The sequence below is a fragment of the Varanus komodoensis genome, unplaced genomic scaffold (assembly GCF_004798865.1).
Source record: "Varanus komodoensis strain SLA01 unplaced genomic scaffold, ASM479886v1 scaffold1, whole genome shotgun sequence".
Lineage (NCBI taxonomy): Eukaryota > Metazoa > Chordata > Lepidosauria > Squamata > Varanidae > Varanus > Varanus komodoensis.
Window position 1 is genome coordinate 77,838,146 of NW_025335268.1, and position 20,452 is coordinate 77,858,597.

General features: G+C 39.7%; 1 long non-coding RNA gene across 1 annotated transcript; it reads left to right on the forward strand.

Moving 5' to 3' along the window:
* The first annotated feature begins 937 nt into the window (after window positions 1-937).
* Window positions 938-19,596, forward strand: LOC123022503. Its single transcript, XR_006414523.1, has 3 exons — window positions 938-1,006; window positions 17,773-17,860; window positions 19,474-19,596. It is a non-coding gene; the product is annotated as an uncharacterized LOC123022503 (long non-coding RNA).
* The last annotated feature ends 856 nt before the right edge of the window (window positions 19,597-20,452 follow it).

The following is a 20,452-nucleotide window of genomic DNA, read 5'->3' on the forward strand; positions in this document are numbered from 1 at the left end:
AAAAATGAAATTCATTTATCATATTTAATGTATCCAGTGTGTTTCAGTGTTGCCTCTCCAGTGGAAATGATATGGTTTTTGTTATGCCTTATTTAATAGTGACCTTTATGATAGCTACATTTCTTTCTTTCTCTCTTAGAAAGGAAATAAAATGTAGCTATTCCTGCTTAAACTATTGTTATGATCTTCTAGCTGTCCAGATCACCTTGTTGATGGTATACATTATGATTTATGGCAATGTTACTAATTGCATTCTGAAATATCACTTCTGGAAAAAAGATGAGATAGACTACATTAGAAGGTACTTGGACTTTGACAGCTGGGCAGATCAGGCTAGAAGGAATGTCAACATTGACTCAAACTTTCATTCTATATTGGAAAGCTTTGAACATTTCTTAATTATCGGGGAAGGTTAGCTGTTAGCCTGGGAGACAAATCAACGTTTTCCAATAGCAGCAAAACAAAATGGTCTTTGACATTCTTTAAAATAACTGGTGTGTGAGTGTACTTATTATCTGCTTGTGTATTTATCCTTCTTTGCCCAGAAAGCATGGCAAAATCTTTCCTAATATTTTGCTCAGATCACAGAAACATACGTTCTAAATCTGGGAGAAATATCATATAAATCTGGGGTGAAGTCACTTCTGCTGCGGGGTGGCTGCATCTTTCTGCCATTTCCACATGGGTAGGAGGTACATTTGAATACAGAGCTAAAACCTAAGCAGATATACTAACAAAGTTCTCCTGAACCATGTTTGAATATTAACTTCAGGGGCCTGCTTCAAACTGCACCCCCCATCCACCCATATGCACATGTGTGTGCACATGTACATGCGCGCATGCACACACACACACACACACACACACACAGAGAGAGAGAGAGAGAGAGAGAGAGAGAGAGAGAGAGAGAGAGAGAGACTTTGACCCCTTTGACCAGCTCAGATAAAACTTGAGCTAAAGAACTCCTGTATTCCCCTAAGCTCTGCTGGCAGTCTCCTGCTTTTCAGTAAGTAGAAACTCTTTTTGAGGCTGGGGACCATGGAAGTGGGACCGGCATGCCTGGCCCTCTCCATTTCACATTCCGTATTCCATCCAGGGATAATGCCCTCAAATAGAGCTGCTGGGTAACAGTGCATCACAGGGCAAAGCCAGGGAGAGGTGTGCTTTCTGAAGTCTTCTATAAGAAGCGCATTTGCATTTCCCTTCTTTGTACTTGCTGCTCCTGCTCCTACCAGTTGTTGTTGTTGTTGTTTTGAGTGGTAAGTGAAAAGGAAGAGGGGGGCATTTGGGGGACAGGCTCTTACCCAGACTTTGTGGATAAAACCAAAGCATTTGAAGGGTCTTAACAGCCCAGTCCTAAGCATGTTTTATGGGAGGGCCGGTGGACATAAGGAGTGTGTTTCCATTGCACATCTGGGATGCAGAACACACACACACTGTGCAACTTCCCAGATGGGTGATATTTCTGTATTCTTACCCCCACTTCACCCGTGGGCTCAAAAGTCCTCATTAGTTCATTTTAAATTGAAAGCAAGTCCTGCCAGGAGCCCATGCCAGGTAGAACATGATGGAAAGTCCATTATTTGTGCAGGCACCATCAGCAAGGGTCTTTTGCCCATTTGCCTGACAAGGCAGTTGCTTCCACAGGTCACCAAACTCTCAGCCTAACCGGCTATGATGACTGGACCTGCCAGAAAGCCAGTCAGACTGGCCCATGTTGTCAGGAAGGGGAGAGCAGAAGCTGATGGGACAAGCGTGCACAGCACGAGGAGCTGCTGCTTCGCTGAGCACAGAACTACGTTGGTGCGAAGGAGCCTGGCCTTCCTCCTTCCTGCTGCCTCTTTGCTTTATGTGGAGGTGCTTGTGCAGTGGCAGTTAAGACTCGAAGCACCTCCCACACTCCATGTTTAATTCACTGTCCTGTCTTGACCTTGTCTATGTAGCTAGAATCTGAAAGAAGAGATCGATAGCTGCTGTTGCTCTCTCCAAATGATGTCATGCCTGAAATCTTGGGGATGGAAGGAGCAGCAATTTGCCCCCCTGTAAGCTGATGGATATTTACAGCTCCCAGTATTCCAGCTCTGCACTTGCTGGGGAATGCTGGGGTTTCTAGTGCATTGTTCTATCTAAACATGGACCCAAAGTGGTTGCAATTCTGTTCCTCAGTATGAATACCTTGGGTTATCGAAGTGTTTAGATGTGTTTTCATCATCCTTGAGGAAGGGCTCTGGCAAGCTTAGAAAGCAGCTTTGCTACCCAGAATGAAGTGGTAATATTGCAATTCAGATAAAACTTGTTTCTGGGAAATGAGAATTCACATAGTTACTCCTCCATGGCTTTGCTGGGCACTTAAACCTTAAATGCCAGCAAGCTGTTTTGAGATTCAGCTTACATCTCTGGTATTTCTGCTAAAGTATATTTCTCTCCAGCTCTGGTTTTCCTATAGCTCTTCCTCTGCATCCTAATTGTATCTTCATTCTGATCTATATGTCCAGTAAGATGGCAGTGAAGAATCCTGGAAGAGCAACTAAGATCATCAACAAGGCCTTGTAGGAGGACCAAGGAAGGAGCAGCTGTCGTAGATGTCCGACCAATACCTGTGGATTTAAATCAAATCTGGGACTAAGTGATGTCAGTAGATCCATAATGGAATCATCCATTTTAGTCTGCATGAAGGGAGGATTTAGATTAGTGCCACAGGATGGATAAAGAGGTGCATTTCTTTCAATGCCTTTTTCCACATTTCTGATCCACTGAAGTTTCCTTTTGCCAATAGGTGAATTATATGGGGATTATATTTATATGAAACCTCTCACTGAGGCAAACACCAAGTTTTAGAGTAATGAGCATATACCAGATAAAAAAAACAACAAAGGAAGGAAAGGAATAAATTCTCATAGACCAATCCTACAACCTCAGTCCTGTTCAGCTCAGATGCACCCACTCTGGCTATTTAAGTACAACATTTGATTACAGATTTACCAACATCTGTTTTTAGGCTTCAGTGTAACCTAAGAGTGTCTAAACCAGATCCGTATTGGTATCTTAGAGTGCTTAACTTGAACTTCCACATATGCATAATAATCATCATTTCAAGTGAGTCTAAAAGCATTGCTTCTTGCTATGGTCATGCTGAAAGACCTCTGGCAGATTCCCTACTGATTATTGTGGCTACAAACTATTCTCCTGATGGAAATGGAATTCCAGAAGGACAGCCTTCCTTGTCTGACTATACCAGACAACTTCTGAGTTTTTCAGTTGTATTCATATGATACCACTAAGTATGCATTTAAATACATTTTCTAGTGTTGCAATTTTTTTAAATCAGGAAAGTGGTGCAAACAGATGTCTGTAAGTGAAAATTAGTAATACCAAGCAGACTTATTTTTATTTATTGTTTGACAGACACTTTCTCAAGTTTGGGCTGTTGATACTGTCAGAATGACACTATAAAAATGACACTATATATTTGATGCAATGAAGTATCATTTTCTTCTTTTCAATTAATTTGTAGCACTAGTAGCCAAGAGACAGAAGCAAAGGTTACAGAAATTATTTTCTGGCTCCAGTGGAAACATTTATAAAAGAACTCTGTGAGGAGCAATCTAGAGAAATTGTTTTGAAAAGAAGGCAAGTTTGTATAGACATGAGTGTCAATTTTTTTTCATTTCATGCACCAATCTTCATCAATATCATTTTTTAATTTCAAAGAATCAAAGCCATAGAGATAGCAGTGCATGTTGTTTCAGCCTTTATTTTATTGTGTTTAAAGTGGGCAGGAATCCTTAATAACATTCTTCTTCGTTTGTTTTCCAGTTTGCTCTTTGCTCTAGTCAAGAATTATTTGATAGTATACCTTTGATTAGCAACTTACAGCTATGATGTACTAATAGCATTTTTAAAATGCCAAAATGAAAGAAGAAAAAAATGATCAGAGAGTTTCTCTAAGCAATTAAGATAGAAAACCCCTGCTTTGTTTAATATCCCAAGAAAGCCTGTCCAGCTAATTCCTCTTCAGATATAAGTTTCATTTCATTTCAGTTTGACAAAGGAACAGTTAAATGTGGTACTGAAAACAGGGGTTAAGCATGCTCATCAAATCACAGAATCATAGAATAGTAGAGTCAAAAGGTCACCAGGTCCAACCCCTGCTATTGCAGGACACTAAGTTACACCATCCCACTCCGATGACTATCCAGACACTTTTTGAATGTCTCCAGCAAGGAGAGCCCACAACTTCTCCAGGTAATAGGTTCCATTGTGACAGTGCTGTGGGCACAGAATGTATCTGGTCCTCTGGCTGCACATTTTTACATACAATTAGAAAATGCAGGAAATGTGAAATTATTTTTTACTGGTCAAAATTGCAGTTCAAGTCAATTAGTACATTTGAGTTAAGACCCAAAAATGAAACACTAGCAACATAGGCAAGAATAAAGCATCTCTAGCAAGTTAGAGAAAATGCAAGTTTTCTATATATATATATAAGATACGATGGTTTCAAGAGACTTGGCAGCTTGTTTTTTCTGTCCATTTCTAGTATTTTCATCTATTTTTCTTAGTTTCATCTCTATTATCTGACTGGTTCAAGCTGTTCAACATTAAAAGCTTGACAATCACATAATGTTTACCTTGTGCTGCCTCATGATGTGATATAAAGTGGCATACTGTATGCACTGCAGTCACATCTGATGTCTTAAAATAGCTTAAATAGGATGCGTCATTCCATGAAATAATAGGAAATGATGCATTGCAAATTAATATCTAAAAAAGTAGCAGCAGTTGTGCAAGCAATGCCTTCTTCAATAGTGTTTGTATTAATTCTGGTGGAGCAATTTCCTGTGTTTAATCTCAACAGAAACTGTACATTGATCTCCTTGTATGTAAACTGGAATTTGATAGCTCTCCTTTAGATCTTTTACTGTGAAGGTTTAAAGATCTTAAATCCAGTTCTACAGCTGGCAACTCAGCACGAATTCCTGTTATTTTCAGGAATTTTTATTTTAAGGCTTATTTCCAGACAAGGGTGTACAGAAATGGAATCTTAGACAAAATTGTCCAGCATTCTCAGGTGTCCTTGAGTTGAACAAATCTGTTGCTGGTCACTAGGGATAAACAGACAAAACTGGGGAAGAGGTATAGGGAGGAGTTCAGATGTGTTAGGAGCTGGAGGAAGTGTTCAGGCAAAGTGGCTGTGTATAAAAAGGATGGACTTCAGTAGAACCAGAATGGAAGCAGACTGCTGGAGGTAGAGCATCTCTGAAACTGACTCCCAGAGTACTGGGATGTTCAGGTTGACTCATCTCCAGGGGAAGAGGATGAAAAAGATTCATACTGTTCAATTGAGCATTGAGTGGAAATGGGCTGCAGTGCAAAGGAAAAGATACTTGCTAATCAAAGGGGTTTAAGGGGGAAGAGCATACTTACAAGAGTTCTGGAAAAGAAGACTGCATATGGTTGTTTCTCTGCTAACGCTAAACACTTCCGAGATGGGGGAGTTTAAACATGGATACAGTGGGCATAATGGAAACCTATCCTTTTTGTAAAGTTTCAGCTTGTCCTAAAACCTGGCACATGAACCAGCGAGACAGAATAATCTCTGGATAGAATGTATAGAGATGACAAATGAAGGGTATTACTGGGGGTGGTATCAGTCTGTACATCAAAGAAGGCAAAGGGTCAAATAAACTAGAAACATTAAAAGAGGCAGATGTATCCACATAATTGTTGTAAGTAGCAATTCCAAATTAGGAACTTAGGACCAGGGACATCCTGTTGTTCCCCTGACCAAAATGCACAGGTCTTGAAATAGAGAATAGAATCAAAGCAACAGCCAGTGGGAATGGCTAAAAAAAGAAAACTTGAGGCTCTTTTTTTTTTTTTTTTACTCCCACCTAAGAATGAAAATAGGAGGGTGAAAACAAAATCTCTTGTCCTGAATCCTCATGGTCTCAAACTGGGGTGGTGGTGCATGGCCAGACACACACACACACACACACACACACACACACACACATACTGTATATCCTTATACATATACATATAGTTGCACTAATTCAGCTCATAAGGGACAAAGCCAGTTGCTGTCAAATGAGCCAAATGAGCCACCCTGAACAACCCAACAACAAGCCGTGGTTTATGTATGGTTAACAAACTGCACTGAGGAAACCAAGATCAGGTGTCATAGCAAGCCACCCTGCAGTCAGCATGGCTGGCCAGTCACAGTGAGCTGGTATGTTTTGTAAACCAGGTCACTGGGAGATGTGGAGGCCACTTGATCTTCCCATTCATGCAGAAGCGCATGCAAAGCTTGCATACTGCAAAGCTTGATCCTTTATCAGACAGTCAGGCTCTGAAAGAAAGATGGTGCCAGGCTCAGACTAAAGGAGTCCATAAGGAGATAAAATGTTGGTATAAACACAACACTCAAAGAGAAATGAAAAGTACCAAGCGGAACCCTTCCTGCCCACTCTCAAACACTTTTGGAAACAAATTTACTCGCTCCAAGGGAAGACTTGTGGGGGGAAATCACACCTTCATTAAAATGCAGCAGGGCCATATAACATTACTAGATGTGGGATGTGACTTGTAGCTCACCAGCTGGCAATTTCTGATTTAAAATCAAGCCTGTGGCACCACAGCTGCTTGGGGACCACAGCAGCATCCTTGTTCCTATATGCAAACCCAGCAGGAAGTCTGGGAACGCTTGGAATTCACTAATTACATTTAGACAGAATAAAGAAGCCACTATCTCTTAATAACATGTCTAGAGTTGTGGTGAAAATTGAACAAACATTTCTGGAAGTAAGCCACATTAACTACACTTGTGCAAAGAGACTTAAAAAAGGAACTCCGAGCTGACTGGAGGAACCTGTTCCTAGCTCTCTCCCTTTTATATAAATAGTACAATTACATAGGAAGTCCTCAAATTCAACCTAAACTATATCCAAGCTACAAGTGAGAAATGTTATGATACATGTCAGGTTTTGTACTCCCTGGATAACTTAATTTGAAACCTGGTTTCCTAAAGCAATCTCAGTTCCCACTAAGCTGCCAAAACATGCCACACTTAGAGTGATTTGATGATAGCAATCTAAACGCCTTGAGAACAAAGTGATCCAAATCTAATGGACACAGATACCTTCTGACAGTGTGTGTGATGGCATCTTTACACCTTTCTGTCTCCACAGGCAAGGAACTCTGAGTTGTGCAAGACCAGAACCTCTGTTCTTTGGGAATGGGTCAAACACTGTCACTTTTTGTCAAGTGGCTTATATTTCTTGGGTACCAGTGCTGACATAGTCTTGCATTGATGCATTCTGACTGCAAGTTGATCTGATTGTTCAGACACTTTGTGAACGTTGACATTACTACAGTATACTCTAAAATGCTTTCTGACATGTGGAAGAAGAGAAAGCAGTGAGATGGGAAGGAAGGAGAAAAGTTGCTTACCTGAGACCTTTGCCTATATGCACCTTGGGTACAGAGTGTGGTATTACTGGCATTGACATGACGCATTGAGCAGTCAAGCATCGTTAGACCCTACGCATAGAGAGAATGAGGCAACTGCCTCAGGGAGCAGATGCTGGGGCAGCATTGGTACCCCAGCCCAACCATTCCACTCTTTCAGAGGACAAACCAGAGTGTGTCACACAGCCTGTCTTACTCCCTAGACTCCCATGCTGCCTTCCAGTACAACAGAGGACCTTGTCTGATTGCCAGTGTTCAACTGAGAATCAATTGCAAATCCAGTTGCCTTTAGTATGCGGAAAGGAAGGGCAAGCCATCTTGCTCTTTGCCTCAGAGGCAAAGTGTCTTGATCAGACCTAAGCCTAATAGATGCTCTTATCTCTTGCCAAGCCTGAACTCTTACAGTCAAATATAGATATCTGGCAAGTCTGCAGACAAATTACTCCAGTCCAAAATAACTGTCATGATTTTTTTCAAAGAAAGAGATTTGATGATTACAACCAAAGAACTAGCTCCTGTGGGTTATTTCACCGAGATGACAATTTTGTGTATGACTTTGGTCAAAAAGCAACCTTTGGTCAATTTCACAGAAGCCCCTAACCACAGGAATATATTGCAGTTACAAAATCTGAAGTCTTATAAGTAACATTTATGACCAAACACAGGAGTGGTAGAAAACAAAAAACAAAACAATTCCATGTGTTGGCACATGGAGTAAAGAATCTGAAGGTTTGCACTGCACATTACTTTACATGAGCCTTTGCTTTCCATACGTGGGAATCCTTGCACAATTATTTTAAAGCAACAGCCTTGGGTAGATTTGAACCGCTGAGTGAGGGAAGGCTGTTAACTATTTTCCTTTCTGCTAGTCCCATATTAATTTTTGTTGGGGTGGGTACAGGCTTCAGAAAGTGATTTGGTAGGTTCCAACTGTACACTTCCCCTGTAGAGGATAATCTTCCCCTGCAGAGGACAAAACATTAAATAAAATGTTATGTCATGTCATGTTATTCCAAAGTCATGACCGACCCATCGCAACCCCATGGAAAACACTGTTCCAGGCTCTCCTATCCTCCACCACCCCCCGGAGTCTACCTAAGCTCACATCGACAGCTTCAGTGACTCCATCCAGCCACCTCATTCTCTGCCTTCTTCTTTTGCTGTCAATCGTTCCTAACATTAGAGTCTTCCCCAATGAGTCCTTCCTTCTCATTAGGTGGCCAAAGTATTTGAGTTTCATCTTCAAACCAGGATTGAAACTTTTGAAAACATGTAGCTTAACTCTAGGCAAGATCCTATATCTGTTTACTTGAAAGTAAGCCCTCTTGAATGCAATGGGACTCAGCTTTCAGTAGAGGTTCTGTAAAATGGACTAGCCCCAATGTACAAAATAATTAAAAATGTATACTATGCGTTCTGAAATATCTGTACATCAATTAAAGAGTTTCAAAATCATGGAACTATAGAATTAGAATGACCATGGATGTTCATTTAGTGCCCTGTGCCATTATAGCATCCCTGACAAATGGCCAGACAGCCTTCGCTTAAGTTTTTCTAGCAATGGAGTACCTTCCTTCTCCGGCATTCAGTGGAAGCACTGAGGAAGAAAATCCCCCATAGCAGTTTCCCCTCAGCTTCCTCTTCTCTTTTTAGATATGCTTAGGCTTGATTACAGACCAATCAGGGTTTTTGCTAAATATACTGAATAATCAGTGCGTTTTCTGCCTTCTGGTATATAACATAGAGCATATTTTGCTTTTTAGCTCTTTGTGATAAGAATGTCAATAGATCTCGATTTTATTTTGCAGACAGTTCCTTTCCATCAGGACAACTCCTATATGTGGCTGGTAAATACCATTTTTTCTCCTGCAGTAATTGGCAAGCAGGAGCATGAACAATAATCATTCTTCTTAAAATGATGAAAAGCAAGCACTGTACAGAACCCAGATTCTTGGCAGTAAGAACAGGACCATAGGAAAGGCAATGACTAGTGCATGAAATGTACAATGTTTGGATGAGATGATTTTCTGCATACCTTCAAGGACTGAAATCAATGAAGAAGTCAGGCAGTTGTCTTTAAATCTCTTCCACTGGGATCAATGGGATTCAAACTGTTTTAACTTTGGCTGGATTAAGCTCTAGGTGTTTTCCTTAGCACTGTCTTCATGAGCATTTCAGTCAAACACATATGGAGAAATTTATCCCCATATAATTGTAGCCCTTTGGGGATCAGTTATTTAACACTTTTTCACTTTAGCCAAATTCAGGACAGCTCTTTTATCACTTCTTCTATCCCACACATGCACACTCATGGGTGAAATGAATTTGCTTTCAAAAACATGATCAAGAAGCCTCATCAAAATTCTGCAGATACACTGGATACACTCCAAGTATCTCTTCATGTGCAAATATTTGCTGGATATTCACCAAAGACTAAATATTTGTATTTAACACCATATGACATATGATACATGGGTAGAGTAATATTTGGAAGCACTGACATCTGAATTGTCAACAATTAACAGTAGTTTTCCTCCAGTCTATGCCTGAAAGAAACTCTCTCCATGCTGTTATGTATCAAGACAACCCTACATTCCCAGCTCTAATGCCTGAGTGCTGTAGAAGGTTCTTGAGCAGTGGTGGGAAACATGTGGCCCTCCAGATGTTGTTGGACTGCAACGTCAATGAGTCCTATCTAGAATATCCAATAGTGATGGGGATTGCAGTCCAACAACATCTGCAGAACCACATGTGCCCTGCCTGGGCCTAGAGTCTTGTGCAGAGTTTCATAAGAGACACTCTTAAGCTTCCTCATTGCTCATTGTGACCTACAAGTGGAAAGTAATACATGACCAAAGTTCATCTACATTGCAAATTTCTGGCACATGTTTTTGTACATCAACAGGTGAAGACTGTTAGTACTGTCCAGCATTTAATAAGATGCTGACATAACAACCACCTTGATGGAAAGCTATGCAGTCCTCCAATGTGTATTTCAGGGAAACTGTTAGCTAAAGCCACCTCATCTTGGGTTGGCCCTGCTGATTGTGATATATGTCAAAAGCCTGGAATAACTAAAACATCCATTAGTGCTCATTAATCAAACTCCAATTATTCTCTATCATACCAGGATCAGGTTATTAAAAACCTGTATAGAGAGATGAACATTTTCCATTACAGGTGAGCATGTCTAAGGGCCAAAGCAAACCTTACTTCAATGTTTTCACTCTGGCAAAAGTGCAGGGTCCCCAGTCTGGATTGGGACGCTACTGCAGGATTCAACTCTTTCCTGCTCCCTCTGGTTCTAATCCACAGTATGGAGGGGGGAGCGGGTCCTGCAAATAGTGATCAATTAAAAGGAATGGATTACTATATTGTGCTATAAATTGCAGCTTCAAGGGGTGCATTCTGAACTGGGAGGAAAGGATTAAAGTCCCCTACAGTCCACACACACACTAGGTATGAATCTGGATTGGAGGACCTAAACTTACACCAGAATAACAAGGAACAAAAGCAACAGCTGCTATGCCCTTTTGAAAATAATGTCTTCTTTAGCCCTAAAATGAGTAGTTTTGCAAATACATTTTAAGTTGCAAAATTCTATGGCTGTTAGTGGGAATTTTACCCCAAATAACTGCTTGCACAGGTTTCTCTGCCAAGAAGGGGTACGACCTTATGTCAAGAACTAGATGATCCAGTGCTCTGCAATTATCCAGTATTTAATCACAGGGTTATACCCAGGAATCACAGGGTTATACCCATGGTTTGTTTTTGAAGTATAAACTCTACATTGTTCGTGATTAACAACCCAGAGTGAAACCATAGTGGAGGGTTCACATGTAGCAACAACCTGTGATTCAACAACGATCCACACACTACCTCTGTTCTGGGTTGTTATGTATAAACCAGGTCTCTGTTTTAATGAGACTGATGAAAGGATTCTCATACAGTAACCAGAGATCTGATCAGTGCCTAGCCAGCAGAGAAACCCCTGTGAAGAATAGAATGGATATACTATTGTATATTAGCATATTAGATTTAATATATATAATCTTGTATCTTATCATTCTTTTCTCATTTGTGTTAAACATATACCAAAATGTTTTGTCTCCAAATTAAATACTTAATGTTATTTTGATTGTCATATTTAATATTGTGTACACTGGGCTTCAAGAGTTCTTTGTCACAGCTTTATCCCATTTATGAGTGCATTGTCAGTCTTCTTCCAAATGGCGCTGTAGTGCAGCTGTTTGGTGCAAATCCTGTCTTTATTGCCAATGGGCTTATTGCAGCCAACCTAGGATGTTAATCAGTAGAGCAGATGGGCCAGGAAGGAATGTAACTGGAATATCGACTACAGTGTTGTGGCTCAAGTCTGTATATATATAATGCAATTGAGAAGAAAGAGCTTGATATCAAATCTTCATGAATCCTGGAGAAGTCAAATTAAATCATATAGATTGGATGTGATGGACAGAAAACTTAGTTGGTATAATGTAATTTCTGTCAAATTCTTCCCTGGAAAGCAAAGCTTGGCAGAGTAGTTTGGGCAACACTTTCTGGTAATGCATTTTGTTTGTTTATTTATACACTAATGGTATGACATAACTTTTCCCTACTGTGTTGTAGCCAGATTTTCAAATCTAGTGGATTTTATCTTATTCATTTGACATTTTTGAATAGACTGCTTCATTTTGACTAATATAATATCTCTTTAATTATCTAAGTCACAATTTTCTTGGACTTAAGAAACACAAGAACACAGCAACTGAGCCACTCGGCTAGTCCACACAATTGCTATAGCATACCCTCATGTATTTAAGCCATGGTTGGTTGTAGCTTGTACAAGTAGTGGATCCAAAATGCCAAGACTAGACTGGGAAAAGAGGCTGCATAGAGATTTACTTTTTGCCTTGCTTTGTCCTGAGAACATACAAAGGGCAAGCTAGAGATTGAGAGAGAGACAGAGAAGCTCTGCTTTATATTTTCAGAGAAATGGTGAGCAGACCATCTTTTCATGGCAAGTCCTCTTACTTTTTGAAGGGAGGAACCTGTCTTTTATCAGGTTCTTCACCCTTTTGTACCTTTTGCCAAGGTCCTAGGTGCTCAGGAAAGTGGAAAAGTGTGAGCTACCCCTTTTGTAAGAGCATAAGTTTTCACAGGTAGCCATAAAAATGCTGGGTCCTTTAAAAAAAATTGGCAGGGCTACCCATACATATCTGTGTATGTTGCAGTCCAAAAAATAATCCTTAATAAATCTCACAACAAAGAGTTGATCCTCTGGGTAATGTGGGATGAGAGGAAGAATTGTGCACCTTTCAGCATCATCCCAAGGAGAACCTTTTCAGCTGAAGTCACTAACAACTCAGCTGAGGCTGAGGTGTGGATCTGATAGCTTTTGTTTAAAACAGTGGTGTGAGGTTGTTTGTACCTAGTTTTCTTATCCAGAAGTGTGGATTGCCTGCTTACTTGAGTGCTGGCAAGAGTACTTCTGGACTGGATTCTATTTCTCTCTGTTTCTTATTCTGCTCTGTGTAGCCTTTAGGATGCTGTTACCTGGACACTACAGCTCCTGGAGTTGTTTGTATTGTGCCTTTGCCTTGTATAGTTGAGACTGCCCTTTTCCGCATCCCTGTTTGTGTCAACAAACTTGTAACTCTAATACTCTTGAACCTGCAGCTTCTAGCATCTGATTGTGAAAATGTGACAAATATCATACAAACTTCGTCAGACTGTTCTGTTTTGTTTTTTGCTTACTGAATAAATTAATTTAGCTTTTATTCCAAATTGCAGGGTCTCCATTCTTTTTATTTATTTCCCCTTTTCCTTAGTCAAAATCTTCATTGGCCCTTTTTGAGAATTAGTTTGAACCAATACTCAATATCCTACAAGTCATTTAGTTAGCATGAAAGGAAATCTAATTACTATTTCTGTTTCAGTGTCTGTTGTTCTTCAATATGTTTACAATACATCTCAGAGTGTCCTGTGTAAAGCAGTTCATTGTTGATTCTCTGTACAATGCAGCAATGTAACTTGGTTATTCAATTGGCTTGTAGTGCTTTAGAGAAAGTAAGGCTGTTATCTAGGATGAGGTGCATTTAATACAGGAGGTGTTTAAGTCAAGTGGTGTGGCTTTCTCACAATGATCAGCTTATTAAGGAATGAAATTAATGTATAGCTAATTTAATGATGCAGAAAGCTAAATGAGTCATCTTGAGATAAATCAACAATGCTAGTAATAGAGAAATGCTGCATGTAGATTACTAAGTACCAGACTAGCCGTATTTACAGGGGTTGTGAATGGTTCATGGGTCTTTCAAAGTGGTAAATCTCTCATATTTGTACCAATTTAGTATACCTACCATAACATGGGGAAATTTGATTCTTGCAAGTAATGTTTTTAAAATAAGAAATGTCAAACTTTATCTCTTAGTACAAGAGTAATTAAATTTTTCTTGTCTTTTAGGCTTCCCAGCTGGGAAGCAAAAGTGTTAAAACAGCAGGGCACAGGTTCCTGAGAAGGAAAAAGGAATCAAGCCAGAAGTGCCAGGTTTTGCTCTTGGGGGCATGAGACCAGTAGCCATATTCAATTTATAGAATTATCTCATTCATAGCATTATAAAACAGCAAGAAAATTAAAAGATTGTAACAAAAAGACAAAAAGTTTTCCTAAACTTGTTAATATGGTATGTTTTGAGAAGACATACTCTCAAACAGATTGATGTCAAATAATGTTTGTGTCACATAGACTTGCAACAATCATGGAATTCTGAAATGGTTTCTTTGAATGGTTCAATCATTTATCTCGATAAGAAGTTTTGTTTTTGTTTTTGTTTTTCAGTAATCAGGGTCATTGTCCTGCCAGGTACAAATCAAAAAATTGCTGGCTTAGAACATTATTAATAGAGTGCCACATTTTCATTGTACCAAAGGGGGCAAAATAATATAATCAGCTTTAGAATGCTATAGGGTTAGGATCTGACCCACAATAGGGCCCTGTATAATAATCCTGGCAACAATCAATTTAGATCCAACTGAATGGGTCCAAACAATTCTTTTTGTGCCAAACTGGTATTGATGTCCTTAAAAGCTGAGCCCACAAATTAGTCCTCTTTTTCTGGCTAAAGGTGATATTTAAGCAAACATCTGATCATGTACTTTCAGCAGTTTAAGAAATGGGCTCTATCTCCTGGAAACAAAAGATCTCTACAGTGGTAGGTATGGGGTCTTCTACATTCTTGTTAGTACCTCTGGGTTATGAAAGACCAAAGCTAGTTCTGCTGCAATGCCTTAAAGATATTGAAATGCAGTTCCGAATACCTGAAATTTCAAGTTGCCTAGAATAAAGTATACAAACATTTAGCCTCTTCCCTTCTCAGCTTTCCAAAATATTTCATTGATTTGCCTTCTAGTAAGATGAGAACTGCATTTGCTTGGGCAAGGCTAAATGTTTTTCCTTTGGCTGACTATGGGATGCCTTCGGGAAATTCACAAGGAAGGCAGAGGAAGTTTCCCTTTCCCTTCTCCTTTTCCTTTTGGTAATATCTTATTACTAAAGACATTGCCCATTGGAATCAGATTTATTCTGATATTAGGAATGTATATATCCTTCCCTTGCTGAGTTGAATGATCATATTTTGAAAAGATGTGTTTTTATTTCATGACTCTAAGAAATATGTAACCTTTAGAACTGCATATTTTCTTGTTCTGGCCTTGCATGTGCAAACGAAGGCCAAGGGGACCAATGTAATACATTTAATATGAAATTGTAGAATGACTGGAAGCTAATTTGCTTACAATAAAGTCCCTTGATAAGAAGCTTGAAATTCAGCTATTTAGACATGTTGCTTAACCTAAAACTTTGAGGCAGGCTTTGATCACACAACATTGGGATCGGTTACCTTGAATCAACTACCTGCAAGTCATTGCCTGTAGTAAAAGCCTGATCACCTTCATGCAGACAGTTATGGGGACTGACATTATTGCTCTGCTTAGAATCCTTAATGTGAGATGATTGCTATATTGGGTATTCAGATCTAGGTACATATAAGCCTTGCATTTAGATATGTTATGCAGTGATTTTATACTAAAGGAATGAAGGATATGCTTTGAGGAATGCAAACTTGAGAATGAAGAATTCATGAACTGAAGATAGGATATTCTTTGTGAGGATTCTGAGGAAGTACAGTCATGGTCTTGATACAAAATACATTCATCACAGTTGGGGTGCATATCAATGGAGTACAGGGTTGAAAATGGCCTCAGGTCACGCACAAATGCTGTTGTGGGAGAAGTCAGAGGAATCAGAAATAGGACATGCATTGTGAAATGACCCTTTAGGATTCTTGAGTTCTTGTGTGTGTTTTTAGCTCAATTATCTATGGGAAGCAGCAAATAGATTTTTCTAAAGGGGGGGGGGTATTGACCTCCAACAAAAAATCACAGAGAAGGTGCTTACTGCTGTCATCCCACCCTCCTATGGGGTAAAGCCAGTAGGACCAGCACCCTAGTTTCCCCTTTACCCAAAAGCAATACCTGGAAAGCAAATGCAGCCCCCTCCTATGTTGACTTTCCCATGTGTCAGCTCCATTGAAGTCAATGTGATTTACTCATTGAAGATACTGAGATTTCCTTCTGAATAGACATGAATTCTCAGGCTTGAAAAGACATTGAAAACTTTATCAGAGAAGGGAAGGAGAAAGTTACTGTCCAGTTCATTGGGCAAGGGAGAAAGAGAAGCCAAGATGGAACATGCTGTGGGCAGGAAAGCAATTGAAGCCTGATGCCAGAGTCACTGCTGTTTTGCTGAGACTGCTATGCAACAGGTCCACCTGCCAGGCCACTGGACCCCTCCTCCCTGGCCAGGAAGCGTCCTGCAAGTTTGGCAACACTTGTGTGTCGAGGGCTGGGGTCCGGGAGTGGGGAGCAACAAATGAAAAATTGTGGCATAACGGGACCGGGGATGTGACGGCAGAAATAGCAAGGAGGATTGGTTGGGCTGACTATTACATTAGGTCACTGAGCTGAGCATCACAGCCTCGTGTGGAGGGCCTTATTATAAATCTCCACAGCAAGGGAATTCTGGGTTTGGCCTGAGTGGTCCGTGTGTCCTGGGCAATACAAGCCATGGCAGGGGACCACAGCCACAGCTTCTGGCTTGAGGGCTGAGATGCCACTGCTTCCCCGGGAAAATGGAGCCCTAGAGCCCGCTCATGGGGAGGGCTCCATTTGAATCAAATATCCGGTTTTGTTCAGAAGGCAGAGTCTGCGGGGTGCAGCACTCCAGCTGTGAAGCAGAACTTTTGCTGGGAAAGTTGAGAATGCATTTGCAAGCCATGCGGTTTTATATTTATACAGCAGCTGTTTTTAATGGTTTCTGTCCTTGGCATTCTATTCTTGCTATATTCCAGTGTGTTTTGTTGCCTGTCCTTTTCTTTCTTTCTTTCTTTCTTTCTTTCTTTCTTTCTTTCTTTCTTTCTTTCTTGGCACTGTTGACCATATGAAGAAAGGAAGACTGCAATTATTTAAAAACTAAATAAATAAAACTGACATCAGTGATCTCTATTGCTGTAGCTGAGTGGATCCAACTAGAGAAGAGTCAATTTCTCTTACTCCCTTGCTCCTTCCCCTTTTCTAGTGAGGTGAGAATGTGACTCAGCACAATTTTTGGCATATGTATATTGCACCCTATACATGTTTATGTGGATGCAAGTCCCCTCATGTCCAATAGGGTTTACACAATCCAAAACACAGAAAAAGTTCTTGAACTCCCAGCATATCCCAGCTAACATGGCTGGCTGGGAGTTGTAGGACTTCTTTATATCTAGGTAAGCACAGAATTGCAGCATGATCCCATTGATTTCACTGATTTTAAATATGTCCAGTTTGAATACTAGAATAAAAATAGGATAATATGTCAAATGAATATAATATTAGAATATAATATTTAAATATATTTTAGACAAATATAATATTGAGTACAAGAGCACGTGCTAAAAGTAGGCTTATAGTCCATAAGCCCTCCAATGTGCTGGTTGAAAATTATGCACAGTTTCTTGTAATAGCCTGATTCTATGAAAAGGAAATTGCATTTCCTAGTCAGAAAAAGTATGTGTTTGATGGGAAAATAGAGTTTACAGAGAAAGAAGATTCATTTTAATAGATGATTTTCATGCTATTCTTAACTTAAAAGGATTTTAAGAAGTATAACTGTTCACATCTCCACTTTTTAAAAAATATATTACTTTTTAATATACATGTCCGGTGTCATTAAAGTAACTTATTCTTTTTCTTGTCTAAAAGGGCAGTGACATCTTCATGAGATTCTCTTTTCTTCTTCTGAAAAGTAATTGCTTTTCAGCACAAGGCATTTGGAACTTGGTAACATAAGGTGAGTGACAATCGGAGCAAGTAATCTTGTGTTCCCATTACAGCGAATTAGGAAAGCGGCCAACCAGAAGAACGGCCCCCATGTCCGTCCTTTCAGCAACTTCCAAATCGAAAAAGGTGAGGCATTCAAAAAGCTCTGCAGCAACAAAAAGAACCTACGTTGCATCTTGGATTCCTTGTGAAGTAATGTAGTAGAAGGACTTTATTTCTAACTACACCTGACATGGAAAATGCATTTATTTTTCTGTCTCAAAATTTCTTTCAAAATCTTCTTTTCCCATTGAAGCCTGTTTCCCGTTGGTATGCATACCCATTTCTGGATCTGAGTGGGCTGGAAAAATAATTTGTGTTGTCTTGGATCTATAGCACATAAGAATGCTTTGAGTTCCATGACAGAGTTGCATAGTGGTTAGATTAGGACTGAGGAGATCCAGCCATGAAACTCACTGAGTAACACTGAAGCAATCTTTATTACTTCACCTAATAGGTACACATATTTCTGTAAAATAGTGTTGAGGACAGCTATGTACATAGCCTTGGGCAGTAGCATGTGTACTATCTTGAGCATTGGTGTCATGGATCCAGCACTCAGAGGGATCCAGTGCCGATATATTCTGATTAGCAGAGTCATAAACATCACCTTCCATTCCCTCAAAATTCCCTGTTTTTGTGGAACAGAAGAAAGATCATCAAGTAAGTTTTATTGGAGACCAAAGCCAAGATCATCCAAACTATTGTATTCCTAATCACACTCTGTGGCTGTGAAAGCTGAACAGTGAAGGAAGCTGATTAGAATAGAAATGGATGCATTTGAAACTTCGTGCTGGAGGAGAGCTTTAGGAACACCCTGGACCAACAGAAGAACAAATAAATGGCTTCTACATCAAATCAAGCCAAAGTTTTCCATAGAATTGAAAATGACAAAGCTGAGGCTGTCATACTTTGGACCCATCATGAGGAGACTCACTGGAGAAGACAATTGGATTAGAGTAAGTCAAAGGCAGAAAACAAAAGGGAAGACAAAGGCAGAAAACAAAACATGAGATGGATTGAATCCATAAAGGAAGCCACAGCTTTGAACTTGGAAGTGCTGAATGGGGTTGTCATGGGCAGGACATTCTGAAGAGCTTTCATAGGGTCGCCATAGGTCACAGATGACACATAACAGCAAACAATATATTGCTGCCAGAAGAATTCTAATTACTAATTGATAGTCACAAGGAAGGTGAAAAAATATTGTGTCATGTGGAATACTTGATCTTTTAGGTAATTTTTTCTGCATGCTCATCTTGGTTGATTATTAAGACATCCCTGATAATTTGCTTATTTTTCTCCGCGTCAAATGATGATGGACACATCATATTAAATATAAAGTATGCTATGAGGAAAAAGGTTTAGAAATTACATCATAAATTTACAATTATCCTTATCCTTTAAACACTTTTTCTGCCTAAACATGTATATGTTTGCTCCCTAAATTAATGAACACACAAGATCAAAAATGCCCATTCAAGGTAGCAGATAGTTTGGCCTGAGATACCTGTGAGAATAGAATGCGAACATTTAGGACAACCTGGAATCCTTCAAATTATCGCCCACTGAATCCATCTGCAGAACCTGGAGTACCCAGTCCAGAGAGTTGCTTTTGAAGAGATTGAAAGAGGTAGACATGTTGAGCCTTGAGAAGAGAAGATTGAAGGAAGATATGAAAGCACTTTTCAAATACATGAAAGGCTGCCACACACAAGAGAGCAAGGGACCCCATGGGCTAAGGAACAGTATATAAGTGCAATAAATAAATACAATCTCTTCTCAATCATTCAAGAGTGAAGGACACAGAATTAATGGGCTTAAGTTACAGAAAGCCAGATTCTGGCTCAGTGTCAGGAAAATGTTTGTGACTGTTAGAGCAGTACAGCAATGGAACCGTTTATCTAGAGACGTTGTGAGTTCTCCTACTCTGGAGGTATTCAAAAGGCAGTTGGACAGCCATCTGTCAGGGAAGTTTTAACCCTATGACCTTATAGGCCCTTCCAATTCTACTATTCTATGTTTCTAGAAATGGAAAAATAAAAGGGTAAACACAACTAGTTATTACAGAAACATCCAGGTTTATTGATTGCTTTGGTTTTATTGGCTTTATGCATTTCCAGTTAGCCTAAATTGCATAAAAGGTAACCCAAAGCAGATGTTTACACAATAAAATGCTTTAGCAAAAAGGCAATTCTAGAAAAAGCTCCCCTGGCAATTCCAGTTAGCACATCGCCACACTCCTTGGGAGCTTTGGTGTTTCCAACAGACTACACACTCTGCTAAAACCATGTTTGCATTATTTAAGGCCAGACTAAAACTGTAAAAATTGAGGGAATTGGCCAGGAAAGCACTGGCATATAGAAAAGCTCCAAAGGTTGAAAGAAAGAGCCTACAGGGGGAAAGGCCTCCATTAGATCATTGTGGGGGAAAGATGAGTGTTGATGGTATTTTCTCAGTTTTAATGAGGTAAATATAGAATTCAGGAGTCTCTGGATAATATTTTCAAAACCCACTAAGTACCTCAAAATCTTCGGTCAAATTGGTTACTTTGAAACATTGA